We start from the raw sequence: 23,239 nt of genomic DNA on the forward strand, positions 1-23,239 counted from the left end.
CATTCTCCCATGTGCCTGATTATCCATCTCAGAATTTTTGAAATTCACTCAATTTACATCTGTGTTAAGGACTTTTGCACCTCTGCAAGTTCCACTTTTCCCATTGCTGAAATGTAACCTTCTCCAGGAAGTTTCTCCTACTAGCTAGGGAGGAAATGTTCTCTTTCTCTCATTGCAGGCAAAGTACTTGTACTTTGTCTATAATGAAAAACAATGGAACTTCATTGAAATAGTCTCCAGTAAGGCTGAGTTTATAATAATTTTACTTGCACTGGGCTGAAGTTTGTAAATGCTATCTCTAAAAAGAAATCTACCAGGAAAATAAGAGTCATTAAGATTGCAAGAGATAGGGGCGCCTGGGTGGCTCAGTCAGTTAAGTGGCTACATTCGGCTTGGGTCATGATCCCAGGGTCCTGGGATTGAGCCACCTGTCGGGCTCCTTGCTCAGTAGGGAGCCTGCTTCTCCCTCTCCCTCTGCCTGCCACTCCACCTGCATGTGCTTTCCCTCTATCTATCCTGTCAAATAAATAAATAAAATCTTAAAAAAAAAAAAAAAAGATTGCAGGAGATATATATGTATATATATATTCAGATAAACATACACACACACACATACTCCACACTTCCTTAATTTTGAAAAAGTCTTTAAGATTGTGAACTCTTATTTCTACCTTAAATGAGAATCTGTTCAAATAATCAAATATATTTAAGAATATTTCAGCATATGTTCTATAATTTAAAATGATCTTCCCTTGACCTGAATAGTGCTTTACTCTACTACAGCTTATTTACTAGTGAGAAGTTTAGGTAATTTACAATAGTGGATGCTGGGGTGCACCTCCCAGGTTTCTCTTTAGGACCAAGGCACTCATTCCCAAGCTGTTAGAAATATTGGTGACTGAAAGGTCTCAGATATATCCCTCTCTAAGAATTGCCCTCAACTAAAGAAACTCATATCTAAGATGTGACTAAGATCACATGCCAGTTTTGTGGGCAGTCTGAACCCAGTATCTGCTCTAGTGGAGGTAGAAAATCTTGGTCTTTGGGGTGCCTTTGTTGTGACCGCAGCTCAATTTCTCCTTCTGCTGCTTGCTTCCTTTGTTCCCCCCAGGCATTGTTCCCAAGAGACTCTTTGATAAAATTCCTGCCTACCTAATCTTGACCAATCTTGACCAATAATCCTTACCCCCAGAGTTCCATTTTACTGTGTAACTATGAAATAAAGAGAAAAAAATAGCTAATATTTAAACAAATCTTACTACTTCCCAGGCATTATGCTAAGAACTTCAGTTTCAACAAATCACCTAATCCTCACAACAATATGAGGTGGTAATTATCATCATCATCATCATCATTATCATCATCATCATTTTTATTTATAAATGAGGAAACTCACCTTAGAGGAATTACATAATTTTCCCAAGTCTTACAGCTACTAGGTGGTAGAGCCAGGATTTGAAACTATGACTGCTGTATTCCAGAGATTATACTTTTAATGACTCAATTATTTTACTTCTTGAATATCTAGGACATATATGGAATATCTAAAAGGGCATATCTAGATAGAGAACTATTTAAGGATTGTGGCTGTGAAGGCTAATGACTAGATTCTGAAAATCATATTCTGCTCCATATTTATATTGTAAGGACACATCATTTTTGGTAAAATGACTTTTTTTTTCTAGGTAAAAATAGTCATCATCATTTTAAAGTTAAAACACAATACTATATTTAGATGTTGGGTACAACTGATGTTTCATCGCTGATGCAAAACTAATGAATGTTAAAATTAATTACATGTGAGGAAATTCAAGCCTACTTGCTGACTGATACTAATAAAGGCTGTTTTTTTGTTGGAATCAACCACTGATGTGCTAATGGAATTCTGATTAATGAATTTGTCAATTGTTTGTCCCCATTGTAGACATTAACTGGCATTCCATCAATAACTATGACAAAAAAAAAAATACATGACCAAAATACAGATTGCTTGCTGGTTTTAAATGTATTTCCAACCAAATTAAACTGGCTACATGACACAACTGATTTAGTCTACTATGTAGAAATCAACTTTATTTACTTTAGAAATTCAACTGAAGACCCTTTTCTTCAATAGGCACATACATATCATAGTCTTATCAGAGAACTTGCACAGAGAACTTGCACAGAAGCCTGTAGATTAAGTTGCTCCTTTTATTGATACTGATATTTATATATGCTTTGTAATAAAAATACTTTATATTTGTATAGCACTTCTGAGTTTTCACAAATACTATCCACATCATTCTTATCATAATTGTGAGATAGTTGGGGTGGGTGTTTTCAATGTCATTTTCTAGACAGGTCAACAGAACTTAGACTCAGTGATTTGTTGAGATGGCTGAGGTAGGAGTTAATCTGACCTATAGTCTTTTCTACACTGACATGAACACATAAATGTCTCTCCTCTCTTAGCAATTCCTTCTTTTTTGCCCTCATTTGTGATGTAATGTTCATCCTTTCATGGGCAAATTTCTTGAAAAAAGGAACATACATGTGCTATATTTGCTTTCATATTATGCATCCACCATTCCTGAATGCTTTGCAAACTGAAGTCTATTCTTATCACTACGAAAGAATGGCACTATCACAGATCACCAGAAGTCCTCCTTATACAACATCCAGTGGCATGATCACAGATCATAGGTTTCAGACGTCATTGTTTACCATCTTTCCTAAGCATATTATGTGTTTCAAGAAACATTCCTCTTTTCTGAATACTGAAATACTGAATCATGAAAGTGATTCTTTTCACCCCTTTGTTAACTTCATTGAATCCTTTTCCTATCCTTCAAATACAGTTGTTCACCAAAGGAACATCCTTGACTTTCACCTCTTCTTTCTGCATATTGGGTTCATCAGGAGTATTTATGGTTTCATTGATCAACTCCACTTATATGAGAGGCAACATAATACAGATTTTTTTTTTTTTTTAGAGAGGGAGGTATGGAGGGAGAGATGGGGATTCAGGGCAGAGGGAGAGGGAGAATCTTAAGTGGGCTCTGAACCCAGTGCGGAGCCCAGTGTGGGGCCTACTCTCACAACCCTGAGATCATGATCTGAACTGAAATCAAGACTCAGCTGCTTAACTGACTGAGCCACCCAGGTACCTCTTATAAGCTTAAAACCTTAGCCTCAAACTCAATTCTTTTTGAATCCAAGCTCCATCATTTATTAGCTCTGTGACTTTGAGAAACTTCTCAGTTTATCCATGTACAAAATGGGTTTACCCTGCTTGCCTCAGAGGCTTGGAAGGAATAAAGAGATAAAGTTTGTTAAATGCTTAGTCACTGATATTCCCAATTTTTTATTTTGATGAAATGTAAACCCTGTAGTATAGTGTCCACAAGACTCTGTACCATCTGGTTGCTTCCCACATCCAAGGAAGAGATATTGATGGTGAAGATTATTTGGTGGCAGAAAGATGGAGAGAAGTAGAAAAATTGAAGACATGTTTTATAGGAAGGATTTACTGGATTAGGTGTTAGCCTGATGATTGAGATGGGGTGATAAAAGAAGATTATCCTAAAATACTTTGAAAGTTTAAGCCTAGTAAAATTGGATAGAGGGTATTATTTACTGAGAAAGGGGCACTGGAGAAGATCTAGGATTCTGGAGAAGATTATAAATAAACTAGGTTTGGGGCATGTGGAATTTTAAGTTCCTTTCTGATATCTAGGTGGAATGATTGAATAGGCAGTTAAACAGGAAAGATATAGAAGAAAAAAAAAATCCCTGAAATACTTCAAGTTGGGAACTACATTAAAAGCAACACAGAAAGATAGAACTGAAAAATATATACAATCAGGGTTGTGGTAGATAAGAATATATAAAATATAAGTGCAAATATTAAAATTATAATAAGGTTGATAAATATGGAAAATATACTAGGGAGTTTATATGTATGCATAATTCCTGGTCCTAAAGAAAAAAAGGGTAAATGAAATATTAAAAATAATTAAAGATATACTAGAAGAAAACTTTTCTGAAGTAAATACTTGTATTATTGTTTTATTAAAAAATATTCATTAAATGACTAGTTTTTGTCAGGTACCATCCTAGGCACTGGGAACAAAGTATTGGAAAAGTTAGAAAAGGTAACTGTTCTCAAGGAATGTGTGTTCTACAGCCAGTAAAATGCACGTCATATCCCAGGGGAAACTTAAGTAAAGCATCAATAAGATGTACTGTCATGAAGATACCAAACATCAAGATAAAAAATTTATGGATGTCCAAGCAAAGAACACAAGTCACCTATATGGATGAAAAGTAATGTTGGCCTCAGATTTTTCCATAAGTCTTAGTGAGAAGACAGAGGATTACTGTCTACAGAACTCTGAGGGAAGATATTATGTCCCAGTAATTTTAACACCCAACCAAAATTTCTTTTATGTATGAGAGCAATGGACAGACATTCTCAAGTAAATAAGAAGTCAAGCAATACTGTACTCATGAATCTTGGTTGGAAAAAATATAAAAACTGGACAGTGATATCCCGGTGAAAATGATATGGAGCAAATTTAAAAACTCAGGATGGCAGACCCATGCTTGGCATTGAATATACTGAGATATAATTATTTATATATTGAATGTACTGAAACATAATTATAGTAAAGCATATTATAATTATATAATATTAAATAACTGTGGGGTTTTTTTCAGAATAACATAATACAAGTGTCATAAACCTTTTAATTAACAAGTAAGAAAAAAAAAAGGGGGCGCCTGGGTGGCTCAGTCCGTTAAGTGGCTGCTTTCGGCTCAGGTCATGATCCTGGGGTCTTGGGATCGAGCCCCACATCCGGCTCCCTGCTCAGCGGAGAGCCTGTTTCTCCCTCTCCATCTGCCTGTCACTCTGCCTACTTGTGCTCTCTCTCTGTCAAATAAATAAATAAAATCTTTAAAAAACAGAACAAACAAAAAAAACCAAACAAGTAAGTATTACAAGGTGGGGAGAGAAGAGATAGGAGTTAGTATTTTTATGCTGATTTTTCTCATGTTTTATGGTAGAGGTCAGGCCTAAATTTAAATCATGAGGTTTTGTTTTTCTTCCTGAAATAATGATTTTTTTTCCATAACTTCAAAGGAATCCTTTTGGAACCAAAATTATATGCTGACAAATAACAAGTGTCTAAACTATAGTTTCTTTAGTTTTATTTTATTCTCTTATGTTAAATTCAAGTAGATTGAAGTAATTTGATATTAGAAAGTATGATCTCATTTGGACTGCTATTCTTTCTGTCTGACTCTCTCAGCATATCTGTGTTTCTGTCTGTGCATTTGCACGGGGGTGATTTCTGGAGTGATAGTCTCCAGATGATAAGAACAAAGGTTGCTTCTGGAGTTAGGGAGATAGTGCAAACATGATGCATTCCTTATTTTTTATTATAAGTAGTCATCTATGGAAGAAACCACTGATGAATGAAAGAAAGGAACTGTTAAAAATCGCCTTTGGAGATGGGTCTGGCAGTAGGCATAGATGGGGTAGGAGGATTAACCATGGGAAAATCTTTTATCTTCTCGGGCCCCTTCCATTCACAGATCAGGAGTTGGCACATTTTATATTATAGAGGGCAAGTTTTTTACACAATAGTATTTTAGAGAAAACTTTCTAATTCTGATGCATTTATTGATTGTTTCAGAATTGACTTGCTAATTATTTTAATTTCAAATCTTAAAACAATTTAAAAGTACTTTTTAGGTTTTTTTTTAAGAGATTTATTTATTCATTTTAGAGAAAGAGAGAGAGCATGTGTTTAAGTGGGGTTTGGGGGTAGGGGCAGAGGGAGAGGCAGAGAAAGAATCTCAAGCAGACTCCCTGCTGAGCGTGGAGCCAAAGGCTGGGCTTGATCCTAGGACCCTGAGATCATGACCTGAGCCAAAATCAAGAGTCGGCTGCTCAACTGACTGAGCCACCCGTGTGCCCTCTTTTTAGGTATTTTGAAGTATTGTAAATATTTTGAAATAATGGTATATTTTTTTAGGGGATTCTATACTTGTTATGCTATGTGAACAAATGAGCTGTGATTTTACTTGTTTCAGATCCTGGTCACACCTTTCCTTTACATAATTATTTCATATAATGCATGCACCCATACACATTCAAATTTTTTCAATTAAAAAAAACTTTTGGCATTTGAGGCTGATTTACTAAAATGAGTTGATCTTTCTAATTTGGTTTTCCACTAAATACTAAAAGCAATCACTTCTATATTCCTCTAAGTTCCTTATAGCACTCAATTTATTTCATTTCCCAGGTTCTCCTTTCAAATCATATTCCATGACCTCAGCGGCTGCTACTAGGCTGGACTTTTGTGCCACCCGGGTGCTGCTGGGAGCTTTGGAGGTCAGGATTGCATTAGCTATCTGGGCTTTATAAGTAAGCCTGCCTCGACCTCGGAACCAGCAAGTAGGACTTTTGAAAACATAATTCTCCACATCCTTTCACTAGTTTTCTTTTTCAGAAATGTTTCATGCTGTCAGAGACCTGAGTTCATAAGGGAAGTGGAATTGGAAGGAACCTGGATGACTTGGAAACCAGGGGTCACAGTGGGCAGCATCTGGGGTGACTTCCACATACAGTGATCCATCTGATGCTGCCATTTGTACCTCTGCTCTGTTTTTAATGAGGACCACTTGATGTCCAAGAAACTCAGCTCTTTTCCAGCTTCTGGATCAAGTCTCATCTTAGGAGCAATTTAAATTTTTTTTTTTTTTTTTTTTTGAGAGGGAGAGATAGAAAGCACAAGAGTGGGAGGGGCAGAGGGAGACAGAATCTCAAGCAGATTCCACACAGCATAGAGCTTGACACAGGGCTTGATCTCAGGACACCCTGAGATCATGATCTGAGCGAAATCAAAAGTTGGACACTCAACTGACTGATCCAGCCACGTGCCCCTCCCAGTAGCAATTTAAAGAGAAAGTAGAAGAGTCTGTTAAAATGTCACAATTCTAATCTAAAAGGAGTAGGAGTCATAGGAGGGAAGTTGGTCATCTCAGGGGCTAGTCATCTATGAACTTCTGGTGGCAGAATCTTTGTCTTTTATCACTGTGAGGTCCCATTGTTTAACATGTTGCCTGGCATAGAGGAGGAACCCAATATTTGGTGAGTGAATAAATAATTACTTAAATATAGAAAAAGAAGTTAAAAAAAGGAGTCCTAATTGGGTCTTACTGCAGAATAAGTTGTACACTTGGTCTTGAAAATGAAGCCATTACTAGAGTGGTGAGTAAATTTAGTGCTAGAAGGTATCATCAGAGGTATGAAACTTGGGCTCCTTCAATGTCTTCTTACCCACTTACCTTAAGGTCTTGGAACTCCCCTTTTAGAGCTTTGTTCATAAAGGGAATGTGGTGGAAGTGGTACTGTCATATTTATCATGACTATTTCTGGATAAAAGAACCATGCAAGGGAAAACAAACAACCCTCCCCGACCCAGCAAACAGTAATAACAACAGTAACAGAAGAGCAAGTCAGGGAGAATGCCTCACGAAAAAAATAGATGTCATGTTACATTGATGTAATCTTTTTCCAGAGTCAAATTATTCTAGTAAATATTGATTTTCTGTGTTTTATAAAAATATCTCTATCAATTTATTAAAGCCTTTTGGGGTTATATAAGAATCTTTTGCCTTGAAAAGATTAACACAGAGACCTTCCAAATCAGTGAGCAAGAACAACTTCCTGCCACCTACAGAAAATCTTGCTGCCAAGGAGAAAAATGACAGACCTGTAATATTTATGCCAAAGATAGCATTTCTTGGGCCCTAAATGATCTATCTGGAGACCCTATATTTACTGACTTCGTTCTTACAGCTAAACTATCTTTCATTACAAATAAAGTTTGCTTTAGTTCCCCTTTGGATGGAGAAAAACCATTTGCAGAAACTATGCTATCCCTTCTCCTATAGTTGTTTCGGTATGAAGATCTGGAAATCCATTTTTCTGTAAGTTTAGGAGGAATTTATCCAGGACTTCTCTATGGTTTCCTGGCCATCGTATAAAATATCACAGAAATTTGATTACTTCTGATGTGGTCATCTTGGACCTTTGCATCCAGCTGGCATTTTAGTGGACAGGGCAGAGGTCATTTAGGTCACAGGGTTCCAAAGAACATGCACTATAAAGGAAGTAACATGTCCTATAATTTGCTCTTATCAACAAAAGGTTTCCCCCTTACATGTGGTATCTGTTCGATGTGTATTGAAATGGTTGTCCTAAAATCTTAAGGGAGATTGTTGGTTTGTTTTTGGCCTTTGACAACCTGTTCTCATTGAAATAAGGATCCAGGAGACTGGATTAACAAACTCTGTGATAAAAGCTAACAGAGGGGTGCCTGGGTGGCTCAGTTGTCGAGCATCTGCCTTCGGCTCAGGTCATGATCCCAGGGTCCTGGGATCGAGCCCCGCATCGGGCTCCCTGCTCTGCGGGAAGCCTGCTTCTCCCTCTCCCACTCCCCCTGCTTGTGCTCTCTCTCTCGCTGTGTCTCTCTCTGTCAAATAAATAAATAAAATCTTTTAAAAAAATAAAAAAATAAAAGCTAACAAAGATCCTCTTGGAAGTAGAGAATAAGGAGAGACTCCCTGAGGCGTCTAGTAGTCATGATGGATAGAGAGGAGACCAGATACTTGGGTCCATGTGACCTTCATGAGAGGGACATGATGTTTGTTAGAAAGGGAATCCCTTAACAGGCCTCAAAACTTCATTGTATCTCCCTCTGGTGAGTTATTTCTGACAATAGAGTCTGTGTCCTTGGCATACATTCTCTGTTGATTGAACTACTCGACTGTACTTTTTGCTACCTTAGAGTAAAAAATGATTTTGGATTAAGAAAAAAAATTCTTTTAGAACTCAGTGACACACAGCAGGTCATTTTTACACCAGAAATGCTAACTGAATTTGGACTTAAAAAAATCTTTTTTTCAAATTTGGACTTAAAAAAAAAAAAATCTTTGTTCTTGAAAGATGCTATAGAACTAAATAGAATAAAAAAATAAATGAATGTTGTTTGGTTTCTGTTCACAGACACAAGGCTTGGTAGTTTAATTTTTTGCTTTATATGTGCATAAATATATGTGTAAATAAAGGAATCCAACTATTTCCTGTGATATTCAGCTGGTGATAGAAATCCTTTACTTAAAAAGTAAAGATGATTTCTCACAGAAATTTTGTTATTAATTTATGTTGAGGTAATAACTCTTTCTTTAAAAACATGGAGTGAGTCAGAAGAGATAAATTTGACATTTTAGAATGGTAAGATCTTGATTTAACTGCAGATGGGAACTTTGGTTACTGAGGGACATCATTTTCTCTTTTAATTAATTCCTTTTCCTGACATTTCTCCCATCATGAGGCAAATTTGTTTGTGGTGCTTAACCTTTAAGTATTATGTCAGTTTTCACTGGAGTCATGCAGTGACCAATAGTAAGTAAATGTAAGGCAAGAAACTTTTTTCTTTTTTTTTTTTTTAGGCAAAAACTCCTCAAATTAAGTTTGCAGTCAGGAAATTTTCTTCTCCACTTAGAACTCATGACTTCAGCTGCCTCTTTATCTTTGCCTTTTTGGTCCCTCTCCCCAAACTTCAGAGCCCAGGGACTTTGTGTTCTACAAATGGCTTTTCAGATTCACTCTCTCCTCCTTACCCATCAAATGCACTCCTTGAAAAAAAAAATTTTTATTAAACCCATGCTCTTCCCTCTGCTGTTCCTTTCTTAGATTACTTGTCAAATTTTACTTATTCTTTAAGCTTACTTTTACTCTCCAAATCCCTACTTCCTCTTTCTCTATTATTTTCCCTCTCCCAACTTAGAATGATAAATTCCTTCTTTGTTTTCATATATTTAGTACTTATGTGTTATTTACTTCATGTTATTATCATTTGTAGTTTGTCTGTTTCTATTCTTCCTTTCCTTGAGGGCACACCTGGTTTTATTGACATTTCAGGACTGAGGGATGGGGGGAAAGGAGTTGTAGCATCTGGCTTGAGATCCATTTACTCCCTTTACCAGGGGGTGAGAGTGTGCCCTCAGGGGAAAGAAAAGAAGGCAGTTATCTTGGGCTAGTCTCCTTGATAACTGGACCTCCAGGTAAATAGGAGAATACTTTCTGGGAGGAAGAGACATTATTTGCAGAATGCCTGCAGTAGAATGTCTCTGTCCAAGGATTACTTATAATATATAGAACCCAGGAAATATGAGGCTTAGCTCCCTGGAGAATGTCACATGGGCTATACAATAATCTAGGGCAGGGGTTGATGAACTTTTTCTTAAAGGGTCAGATAGTAAATATTTTAGTCATGGGGGCTACATGGTCTTTGTTATAACTACTTAGTTCTGCTTTGTAGTGGGAAAGTAGCCATAGACAACGTGTAACAAGTAGGCCTGGCAGGGTCTTAGTGAAACTCTATAAAACAGATGGCTGACTTGCGGGTTGTAGTTTGCCAGCCTCTGATCTAGGGTATAAAACAGAGATGCTTCCAAACTTAAATGCTCCCTGGTGTGTGGGGAAAATCAGCGAGCCTCAAGCCTCATTTAGAGAACTCAACCATTGTTTCTCAGCAGAGGTCCGTGTCAAGGAAGGAGGAAGGGCCTGAGGAACCATCCTTAAAGTCCCAGATCTTTCACTGCTTTGTCTCCCCTTGGCTATCTGTATCCTGAAATCATTCGTAAAGCTTGATTCTGAGTGAGATCTCTGATGTGCATGGGCCCAATTTGACAATCCAGTCCTGTATCCTGAAATCAAGCTTTACTAGCTTGATTCTGGGTGAGATCTCTGATGTGTATGGGCCCGATTTGACAATCCAGTCCTGTATCCTGAAATCAAGCTTTACTAGCTTGATTCTGGGTGAGATCTCTGATGTGTATGGGCCCGATTTGACAATCCAGTCCTGAATGGTAACACAGATGCTGTGGTGCGTAATAGATCACATTAGCACAAACACATAAAACGATGAGCATTTGTTGAAAACAATTACTCTGAGCCACCTACCTACGTTTCCCAGTGATACTTGTACCTTAAATGAAGATCCTCAGTATTAAGACATGAACTTAACTGGACTGTTTTGGGAACCAGGTGGCCCATCCCAGTAAACCCCAAACTATCTCGAGCAGGTAATGATCTCTGACCTTTTATCACTGTTGATATCCCTTATTTTTCTACAGGTATTTTGATGCACATATTGCACAGTTGTTGAAGAATGTTCCAAATAAACCAAAGTTGTGTTTTTGACTGTTTGCTATTTAAAACAAGTGGCTTGTCCTAAATAGGTTCTCTGTCTATAATACTGGAGTATGGGGATTAGTATCCTGTTTTGGTTTGGAGAGGCTTGGTTAGGCCTGACCTTTGACATGTTATTTCCATTGAGCATATAGCTTGAGAGATCCTTCCACCTTCTCTATTTCCTCCACAATTCCAAATAAACTGAGGGTATAAAAAGAAAGTAGGAGAAGAAAATCCTAATTGATGTTATGGCCCTGCCTTCTGATGCATTCCTCTCTTATTTTGGGTGAAAGAATTAGGCAGAGTTGGCACTAAATCTTGTTATGTCACTAAGTAGCTGTGTTACTCCGACCAATACACATAACTTCTCTGAACCTATTTCTCTTCTGTAGAGACGGGAAGTACACATTTATGGTGTGGAGTTAAAGAGAAAGCTCATTTACAGGTTGGATGATTATTTCTGTTCTTTGTTGGCCTTTAGCCAGAAGTTATATGCACATGCACATATGTCATTCAGAATTATAATCAAATGTTGAGAAACCCCCCCCAAAGATGTTCCTAAAAGAAAAGAGCAAATTTTCTCTTTCTAGTATGGTTTAGAAGCAATTCAGCTTGAAGGCAGAGGGATGAACTGGAACAATCTCTTATTATCCTTTATAGTCCTATTAACCTGTCTATTTCATCTGCTTCCCTTTGGCACAAATAGTATCTCCCTCAACATGTTGACTTTAGGGAGAAAAGCCCACTCTGCTAGTGCCGACTGCTAGTTAAGTGCTGATTAAGTGAGTTCCGAATGTATGTATGGCTTGACTAAAATTATTTATTCAGTCAGGGAAGAAACTAATTCACACAGCAGTGCCCTAATTGGTATCAGAGAAGCATTTCCGCAATCCCCTTAGGAAAAGCAGGAAGTTGATTAAATAGAAAAAAATGCACATGGAAATAGGAGTACAAAGTATGCGTAGAACAATAAAAATGCAGTTGTTAAATAATCGCCCTCATGATATTTTTTTTCCCTGAGAAGTTACCTTTGATTTAATGCAGGAGAGAGCACCTGGGAAAATTTCAAATTGGAGTCCCTCCCACTCCTCCCCTGCTTACGCCGAGAATCCATGGCCCAGAATTCAAATACTAAATCTAAGAGAGGCAGGTAAAAAGAACAGTGGAAAACAGATGGCAGCAGTTACAACTAGCAAATTCCCAGTTGGTGGCTCTCACATTTAGAATCGGGCATCTGTTCTTCTTCCCCACTGCAAAGTGGTTTTAACTCAGAGGTGTTAAAAATATCTAAGTTGCTGTTTTATTCATTTCTGCTATTTACTGACTTTAATGACTTACAGTATATCCAATGAAAAGTACAATGTTTACCCAAGTGGCAAGAGACTCAAAACAGAAATATGGGATGCTGTTAAAAAACCTTGTGGTCTACCAAACAGCATGTATGGTTTTATAGGTATACCTTGCTTTATGAAATAGACGGGTGTCTTAATATTTGTTTGTGTAGATGGAAATACACTTTAAAATGCACCTGGAGTGCTTGATATCCGAAGAAGCCTGAGAGAGTCACAACCTCTCTGGGCCTCAGTTTCCTTCTCCACAAACTGGTAATAATAATAATGCCTACATTATTCTGTTATACAGGTCAGTTGTGAACATTAGAGATAGTGTCAGTAAACTGTGTTCAAAACCCCTCAAATCTTGTAGAGACTTAATAAATAATGCATTTGATTATTTGTGAAAATTCCCATTTTGAGATAAATATCCATTCATAAAAAACAGAAAATGTTGGGTGTGCCTATATTCATGAGTAATAAAACCTCAAAAATGAGAGAAAAGAGGCAGTCTTCATAATTATGAATAAAATATCAGCAGCCTGTTGTTTTTACGTTATTGTAAAAATGCATTTCCCGTAACCATTGATACTGGTTCCAGGAAGAGAGTCCTATGGAATTGAATGTCATTTAACCCAGTGCCAGATATAAAGTAGATGATCAATAGATATTTCTTGACCACTGACTAACTCATATTTCATTTTATTTCCTTTAAAAAAATAATATTTATTCATGTAGACATTTGGAAACATAATAGCATAAAGAAGAAATTAAAAAAATAGCTTACAACTTAAAAAGCCATTGGCATAATTTTTAAGACTAATGGGTGTCTTATATCACCACATTGAGAAAACACTGCTAATAAGATGAATGTATTAATATTTTTTCCTTCTCATAAAACTTGTACTTGAATAATGGGTCTATACAAAGAATGGGTTTGTAATCATAGATTCTATTCTCACTAACATTCTGAATATCCTTTCTCAGTGAGGCAGTATTAATATTAATAATCACTAACATTTATTGAGAATTGTTATATACCAAGTACTGTATTAATGCTATATGTATAGAATATTAATGTTAAGGATATGTATATATATCAATCCATTTAAGCATCACAACAACCCTATATATGTGGCACTTTTATTTGCAAATGAGGACATCAGAGCATTCGATATGAAGGAATATGCCCAAGAGCTCATGATAGGGTGACAGAGGTAGCATTAAATTAATAATAAGGGGGATGGGAAGGATAGGTAAAATAGGTGAAGGGGGATTAAGAGGTATACACTTTCAGTTATAAAATAAATAAGCTGTGGGGATGAAAAGTACAGCATAGGGCATATAGTCAATCATATTGTAGTAATTTTGTATGGTGACAGATGGTCAGTACACTTATCATGGTGAGCATTTTGCAATGTATATACTGTCAAATTGCTCTGCTGTACATCTGAAACTAATATGGATATTATACATTAACTCTACTTCAATTAAAAATAAAAAGAAAAGAAACATCCTGGAACAGTGGAAAGAGCATTGGACTTGAGAGTTAGATTAGATTCGAATCGTAGCTAAACTATTAATTAGCTATGTGATCCAGAATGATAAACCCTCTCTCCTTCTCTGGGTCTTAGTTTCCATCTATAAACAAATTTAAAGATTAGGGGATTTCATTCTATAATGTGTACTGAGCTATTCTGCTTCTCCTTAGCAGTAGGAGCCCAGATTTTGAAATCAGATATGTTGTGTGGGGGGTACACTTATTCCCCACTTCTCATGTGTCCTTTCATGTGGAGGGGTTTTCACTGTGGTCCCTTTCTGTCCCTTTCTGTCTCCTCTCCTCCTATTAAGAAGATTGACATCCCATTTGCAAGGGAGTTTCGGCTTGTCGTCATTGCCTGAGCTCTTTCCTGTTTTCTCTTCGTGTGTTCTAAATGTGTGGAGAGAACATGCATTCTCAGCGACGCCTTCGCAGTGCAGGCTCTGCCTTTGTGGGTATGCCCAACAGTTTTTTATTAGCAGGGAGGGTAAATGCAGGAGGGATGCATAAGTTAGCCTATTTCTTGTATTTGAGTTACCTTCTCCTGTTTCACTCTTTGTCAGTAATCCATCTGTCTGACTCTGACGTACATCTCTCAGTTTGTTACACACTAAGACGTATAAAGAAGGTTTTTTTTTTCTTTTAAATCAATCTTACATAAGTCTTAGAAGATAGACCCAGATACTTTTCCAATCTTCAGTGTCTTTGTTTATGTGAAACCTTAGGCAAGTTATTTCACCACTCCATGTCTCAGTTTCTTCAGTTTTCTTTTTGTTTTGTTTTGTTTTTAAGATTTTGTTTATTTATTTGAGAGAGAGCGAGAGTGAGAGAGTATGAGCAGGGGTGGGGGGCAGAGGGAGAGGGAGAAGCAGACCCCCTGCTGAGCAGGAAGCCTGATGCGGGACTCAATCCCAGGACCCTGGGATCATGACCTGAGCCGAAGGCAGACACTTAACTGACTGAACCACCCAGGCGCCCTCAGTTTCTTCAGTTATAACATAAGGCACACTTTTTTCTTTCTCATAGGGTTTTTGTTAGGTTTAAATGAGTTTGTACGTACAGAAGCACTGAGAAAACTTTTCCTTCAGGGAAAAGAGGAAGAAAAATCAAGGTGCACAAGTTTGGATGAGGTCAGTGGACTAAGGTTAGAGGGTAGAGATGACCTTGAATACATAAAGTGCTGGTCGTTACAATCATTCCCTGACCCAGCCCTCCTGGACACAAGCCTAAACTTTGCTTGTGTTGCTTCATCTCATTTTCACAAAACCCTATAATTTAGGCATTATTTTCACAGTTTTATGATATAGGCGTTATTTTCACAGTTTTATGAGGCTTGGAAAGGTTAAGCAACTTGTCCAGGGTCACACAGCTGAAAGAAGAAAGGCTGGTATATCAAACCAAGCCTAAAGTCCACGTTCCTGCTAGACACAGCTCCGACGACCGTAGCAAGACCTTGGGTAGTGAGCACGGAATCAGGTACTCAAGACTCCTGGGAGTGTGGGCCAGTGTCAGGGAGATCGCTAACTGACCGCAGAAGGAAGCCCTGAACTCCTGGTAGGAGCCCTGACACAGGTTGCATGAATAATGGTTTGCAAATCGTCAGGAAGGTGCTATGGTTTTTAAAGGGGAATGATTTTCTATCGACCTATCATTTTCCCTTGTCTAATTAAAGCTCAGATTTTAAAATACTGGTTTCTTAATATAGAATCATACAGCTTGTGATCAAATTCTCAGCCTTCAGAATTCTACCACTCTGTTTTATTTTTCCACCACAAATCCTGCTTCCTCCAATAAGATGCTAGGGGTCATCTCTTCCTGCTCCCTACCAGCTTTCTCAGACCCCATTAGTCCCCTCTATGTGTGTCCACTTTTCATCCTCGGCCTTGGAACTAATGTGGTTACTGCCTGAGGAAGAGTAATGCATAGAAAGGATCACACGTGTTTTAAGGGAAATTTTGGTAATGCGTCTGCTTTCAGAGCCATAGAGAAGTTGCTTAAAAAGTGAGGGATTTGGGGGGGGGGGAAAGCCCCAAACACTCCCATGAGGACATCAGATCAAAGGACAGTTTGCAAAATTAATTGTCTTGTGCCTGTGGTTGTCTTTCTTAAGGAAAAGGCCATTTCTCAAGGGACAAACTTGAGTTTAGCCATCATTTGAAACAGGCACAGATTCCGTCATAAAGCTAATATAGAATGAAGGCAACATTTGCTGAGTGCACTGTGCTAGGTATTTTGACCACATAATTCATCCTCAACAACAATCCTGAGAAGTGGAAATTACTATCTCTGCTTTTACAAAAAGGAAATTGGGGCTCAAAGTGAATACTTTTCCCAGGGTCACCCCCCTAATAAGTGCAGGTGCTAGTATTCGTGCCCTAGTTTGTCTGCTTCCAAAGCCCCTGCTCTTTGTGCTCTTTCTTGCATGAACTAGTTTATTAAATATGAATGGGGGAAACTTCACTAGAAGGCTTTTCCCTCTAAGCAGCCCTAGGAATTCCCTTTCTGCTCATAAGTGGACACATTAGTATCGTCTCCATGTCCATCTATAAATTTTCTATAGTGTGATCAATTCTGAAACTGGCAAGGACAAACTTGGGCAAATAGCTGCTGTTATAGAAAGTCTGGAATTGGAAAGAGAATGGCTATGCTCTGTGCCATGAATTTTTCAAGAGAAATGTTGCAAGGGATGGAAGTCATGATATATATGATTTTTTTTTTGAAAAGCTCCATATGAGAAAATCTTCCACAAGGGACATCCCTTTTACCAACTTGGCAAAGACTAAAAATGCAGAGTTTCCAGGATCAAAGTGTATTTGCAATGTGAAGAACTATCCCCTGACAATCAGACTGGAAGAGGGAGGTTTCCTTTAATCTTTTTGCCTTTGTTTTATTATTATTATTTTTTTTTTCTGAGGGGAAAATTCCTTTTTCATTTTCTTTTGCTGACTAACTCTTCCCTTTAATCATTTTCATCTCAAGACTCATAGCAATTTCCCCCCTTTACATTAAGAATGCATATAAGAACAAATCATTCTTGAGTTCCTATTTCAGGGCATTGTTTTTCTCCTGAACTCTTCAAAGGTACACAAGTGAGAACAGCACCCAGAATCCAGCAGAGTCGGGTTTTCCATCTCCTCTTTTCTTTTGGTACATTCTAGAATTGTGGAGAAAAATGTGTCCTGTGGTAACAGGAAAACAATCTGAATCAGTCAAAGATCATTTATAATCTTTGTGAACTAGAGAGAAGAAAGAGACTTTGGAAAGATTTTCAGAATCCAGAGAAGCTGTATAAAGGGAGCCAGAAGTACTTATTTATAAATGAAACTTAAGGTTTTTGGTAAGGAGCTTCTATGCTAAAGATTTTAAAGCCTCATTTGATAGGCCTTAATGTCTAGGACAAATGCCAAAATAAGGGGCGAAGGATCATTGCACAGCGCTCCTTGTCTGGGGGGGTCCAAAGTAGGTGCACACAATTGATGTCAGTGTTCACTTCTGAGTTGTTCTTTTCAAAAAGCTTCAATTTATCAAGAATAAAATCATCATTATTATCTCATTATACTATGGGCCCTGGATATGAAAAAATTGATTACCTGATCTTTAGTTCCTTACTCTATCCTATCTATCTCTAATTTTGTTGCTTGGGGATTATTGGACTATCAACACTCTTCCCGAATAATCAATCTGGTTAATTTAGCCTATAAACCACTTTCCCCTTGTGTCTGGTGTAACATATTGTTTAGTAATGTGCCCAGTAAAGCATAAAAAGTAACTCTCCCAGAAATGGAAAAGGAAACAACACTTAGATTTTGAACTTAGGCATCTTGCATTTTACCCGTCTGTTGGGCTGTGTGGTAACTGACTTTTTATTTATTTTGTTTTTAGCCATATGACTAACCTTACCTCATTCTGCTCAGCAGCTGAACAAAATGCACAGTGCTATATTCTGAAGCGCCTACTCATTCTTTATTGCTTTTATGACAAAGCTGTCCCTCCACATGTCTGCTCTGCCCTCTGACCCAAGGCGTTTGCTTCAAGTAAACAGGCCAGATGGTGGAGAAAAGCGATGGGTCAAAGAACAACCCTCAAGGGTCAGGAGTCACCAAATCCTTCTTCACAAAGCAAACTCAAAAGCAACAATTTCACCAAATGCTGTGGAGTGAGTGCTTTCACGTGGAGGCGGGGACGGCACACCTTAATTACAGATTTTGCTTTCAGGGCTTAATGATTTTAGGTTATAGTGTCTATTGGCTAATTTGAATGTAAGCGATTTATAAGAAATGATAAGACAAGTTGGACAGACGGATCAATTTTATACTCAGCAAAGAGCAGCAAGGCAAATAGCTTGTGTGTGAATGAACCTTCTCAGCTCTCGCCAGAAAATTACAGAGATGATTTAGATTCTTTCTCTTTTTTTTAGAGGTTATTGTTGAAAGTTGAAGTTGGGTGGGGGGATGGGCTAGCCTGGTGATGGGTATTAAAGAGGGCATGTATTGAATGGAGCACTGGGTGTTATATGCAAACAATGAATCATGGAACACTACATCAAAAACTAATGATGTAATGTATGGTGATTAACATAACATAATAAAAAAAAAAAAAACAAAACAAAAAAAGAAAGTTGAGGTTAGGGAGATGCCATTGTCTAAAATACAGTCACACCCCTTCCCCCAAAGGCTCTGGTAACCCCACAGGAAGCATGCAGACGAGGCACTCCTTTCCTTTGCTTTGGTGTGGTGAGGTGCGGGTCCAGGTGTATGAGCATTTGTGGAGGTGCTGTACGTAACATCAACACAAAGATGTAGTGAATCTTTTTATACTGCTGTTTTCAAAAGTAATTTCGCAAAATGTTTATTAGTTGTTTTATAGGACTGTGTATTTTAGAAAGAACATTAGAGTAGTAGTTACTCCTTATAAATAAGATGGCAATAGGTAGGCACAGTTAGCTCTTTTGCAGATGATGATAGTATAATGTACCGGTAAAATGTATTAGATTTATACACAGAATTCTAAAATTTTTTAATAATTTAAAGAGTGAACAAACTGAATTTTTTCTATTAAGGGCATTGAAACAACACCAATGGGTTTAGAATTCTTTCTCGGCTAAGTATTATCTAACATGTATGACTTCCAGGATGAAGTGTGTCTCTCAATTGCTAGACATAGTGACATTTATTTGTGTGTGTGTGTGTGTGTGTGTGTGTGGTAAAATGAATCCTCTAGCTGGGATACAGTATAAAATAGAAAGTTTAATTGGTATTTTAAATGTAAAGGTTATTTCTAAGGCTAAATTTGTGTCCTTAAGTTACTAAGCTTCTACAATATATCATCCATGAAAAGAATGGTGATAATAGTTACTTTTTAACTATTATCAAATTGACATTTACCAATATGAATTTAATATTACCAGTTATTGAGTGGCTACTATGGACTAGAAACTTTATGAGATACTTTGGATCCATTCTTAATTTAATTTTCCCAATTCTAGCAAAAGCAATAGCAACTAATATTTAGCGTTTACAAATTACGAATCACTGAGTTTATTGCTTTGTGTGTATTTTCTCATCAAATCTTCAAAACAACCCTACAAAGTCGGTACAATTCTTAGTGCCATTTTATAAGTGAGAAAACAGGTTTGGAGAGATTAAATAACTTGCTTGAGGTTATACAACTGGTAAATGGCAGGCAGATTGGAACCCCAAGACACAAGTTTACATTACTTTTCTTAGTATTATTATCATCCCTACTATATTAGTAGGAACACTGGAATTCAGAGATGTTGCATCTGCCCAAAGTCATGATGCTCGCAAGAGGCAGAAGGAACATGCACACTCAGGGTTTTCTGACTCTACAGACCACACCAGACATGGTGGAAGCTCTCTCAACAGATCTACATTCCCTAGTGAGGTAACTGGTGTTCTCTATCGCTTCTGTAACATGTACAGACCGATAACTCATGAGTACTGCATCTTTAGTACTCACGACAGTGGACTACTTTCTAGTATGCTTGCACATTTCTGCTCTCAGTAGTTTAGTTGTGTGTTTAAAGAAGTATAGTTTCCAAACCTGTTTATGCCAGTTCAACTTGTTAGCATAGTTATTTAATTATTTTAATGGCTGCATAAGCCAATGAAATGTGGAAATAGGATTATTATTTCCATGAAAACTAACCTGGATGGAAAGACTGATTTAATAAAGGCAAGTTGAAAAAAAAAATCACCTAAATTAGGTGTGAGTGATGGTATTGTGAAGAATTGGGGGAAAATAATAAAACCCTGGAAAAGTTCTTTTCTAAAAATTACTTGCAGTTGTACTTGAATTTTCATTCCACTTAAAAAAAATTTTAAGATCTCAAAGGGAAGACCTTGATTCTAAGCCAAAAGACTGGCCAATGAATTGATATTTGTACATGGTTAGATTAAAATAAAATAGTTAAGTATGTACTTAATTTTATGCTCACATAATGATAGAGGATAGGAGCATTTCTTCTCTATTATTGTTTTGCTTACAGCTGAGAAAACTGAAGTGCATGCTGATTAACTTACTTACCTAGATCCTACAATCTAGTACAATGGCAGAGCTGAGACAAAGTGGCAAAGTCAGAGTAGGATATAACTCTCTGGTTATCCATGGCCCATGCTTTGTCCCTTACTGCCTTGCCAAGGATGATAAATTTGAGAGTTAGGAATCATATGCCAGGAAACTTTATGGGAAGTATTTGGATTTAGGCAGACCTCAGAAGGTCCCCCACCACATTCCCTGCCTTCAAAAAGCACTTCCCTTTTCTCTGACATTAACCTATTTGATTTTCAAAAACTCTAGGGAAAGATACTTCATCACATCACATCATGATTATCATTGTCATAAGAATTTTATTTTCCTTAGAGACTCTACCAATACAAACTACTTCTAAAATGTAAAGCTTTTAAGCAATAGGAAAGAACAGAAATGACTTATAATGACACAACAACATTGTTGAAGATGTGAGTCCCAGAATTTCTCTACTTCCCCAACTACTTACTTGACACTTGCTGAATTATTCATAAATGAAAAAAGATACTGTGTGTTAGACTTGGTGATTAAAATCATTTAAAAAATAATTCATTTAGGTAATTTCTATCTGTTGAATTAATAGGAATGCCAGCTTTGGGGAGGATTTCCTAGAGAGTGATCTGTGATCCTATTTTTTATTTTTATTTTTATTTTTTTTGAGAATCGAAGCAGGGGTATGGTGAACAGGGGAGTCATTGTTGTATATACCCCCTATTCTCAGGAATTGTCAATGTAATGGCCAGATTCCTTGTCTTAGTTACTATGGCAAATCGCCCCACAAAGTAGTGGCTTATTAACAATAATACTTATTAACTATCTCTCATAGTTTCTGTGGGTTAAAAATTTGCATGTGGCTTGCTTGGTAGGTTCTGGCTCAGGGATTTCATGAGGTTGCAGTCAGATGTTGGCTGGGTTTACAATCATTTAAAGTGTGGCTGAGGCTGGAGGATTCACTTCCTAGGTAGTGCGCTACATGACTGGCCAGTTGGTGCTGGTTGTGGGTGGGAGGCTTTTGTTCTTCTCTACATGGGCCCCTCCATGAGGCTGCTTGGGTATCCTCTTGGCATGGACTGGCTTCTGTCAGAGTGAGTGACCCAAGAAACCAGGCTAGAAGCTGCAGTATTTGACCTGGCCTCAGAAGTTACACCTTGTTATTTTTTACCATATTCTGTTGGGGTTGCATAGGGTCAAAAGGGGCAAGGATCATAAGGGGCCATTTTAGAGGCTGGCTTCTGCACCCTCCTGCTTTATCCACCTGGAATCATGGCCATAATCAAAATCTGCTGTATTGTAAAGAAAGCTGTCTCTCTTCTCTCTCAGAATTTAAGTTTTTCTGCTGCCTCTTCCTGTCATTTATTTTCTCTTTCTTTAGTACACAGGTTTTAAGGATTTTTTTTTTAGCCCTTTCTATCCCCTCACCCTGGTGCAGATTTGGTTGCTGTATTATTTGTTATTGCAGAACAAACCACACTAAACCTTAGTGGTTTAAAACAGCTACTGTTTGTTTGCTTATAATCGTGTGGATCAGTAATTTGGGCCAGGCTAAGTTGGGTGGTATTGGAATCATTTGTCTTGTCTGGAGTCACTCAAGCAACCCAAGTCATCTGACAGCTTGAATGGGGCTGGATGGTCTAAGGTGATCTTAACTCACGTGCCTAGTGTCTGGTAGGTTATTAAATCCTTGATTCTTCTCTAAGTTGCTCCTCCATAGACCAGCTTGGATTCATTCATATAGAGGTTTCAGAGTTGTAATCACATCTAGGAGAAGGCATAAGCATTTTCAATTCTCTTCCTGTATTATGTTTGCAAATATTCCACTGGCTAAAGGAAGTCACATGAGCAAACCCAGATTCAAGTAATTGAGAAATTGATGTCACTTCCTAACAGCAGGATTGGCATAGGCACTTTGCAGAGGGCAGTGGTACAGGATGGGAGGAATTATTATGACCATCTGTGCAGTCTGCCAACGTGGCTCTCCTCTATCCTTTGGGATAGCCTTTCCTCATCTGTGTTACCTTTTAAGCTATGCACTCCCTGAGGCAAAGACTTCGGCTGGGTTATATTTTTCTGTATCCCCAGCACCTTTTCTAGTGTTACATAAATATTTATTGAGTTGGATTGAATGTAAAAACATTCTCCCCTCCCCCCCAAAAAAAGAGATCGTGGAAAGGGCAAGTGGAGAATGAAATTCAAACTCATGCTCTATTGACAATTTGACTGGATTAGTTATTTAAACACCTGCTCAATCCAGGCAAACAAAACCATTAGATTTTTTTAAACTCAGTTATTAGTTGTTTGTCTGAGCTGACTAGCTGTTTTGTCAAAAAGGTGGGATAAATTATGGGTGTGTAGGCAAAATAAAAGTACAGTGTGCCAAGCAATGTCAGTTTAGCAATACTTATTGCTGGTTCACATTAGACAACTTTTCAAAGATTACTGTTGATATGCTCCAAAAAAATATAAAGTGGTTAAAAACTTAATTGTTTCCATTAAATTAGTTCTTTAACAAGTATTATTAGTGACAACACCACCTTTACTTTTAGCATTCAATTTAGGATTATT

Source organism: Halichoerus grypus, chromosome 14 (genome assembly GCF_964656455.1).
Source record: "Halichoerus grypus chromosome 14, mHalGry1.hap1.1, whole genome shotgun sequence".
Taxonomy (NCBI): Eukaryota; Metazoa; Chordata; class Mammalia; order Carnivora; family Phocidae; genus Halichoerus; species Halichoerus grypus.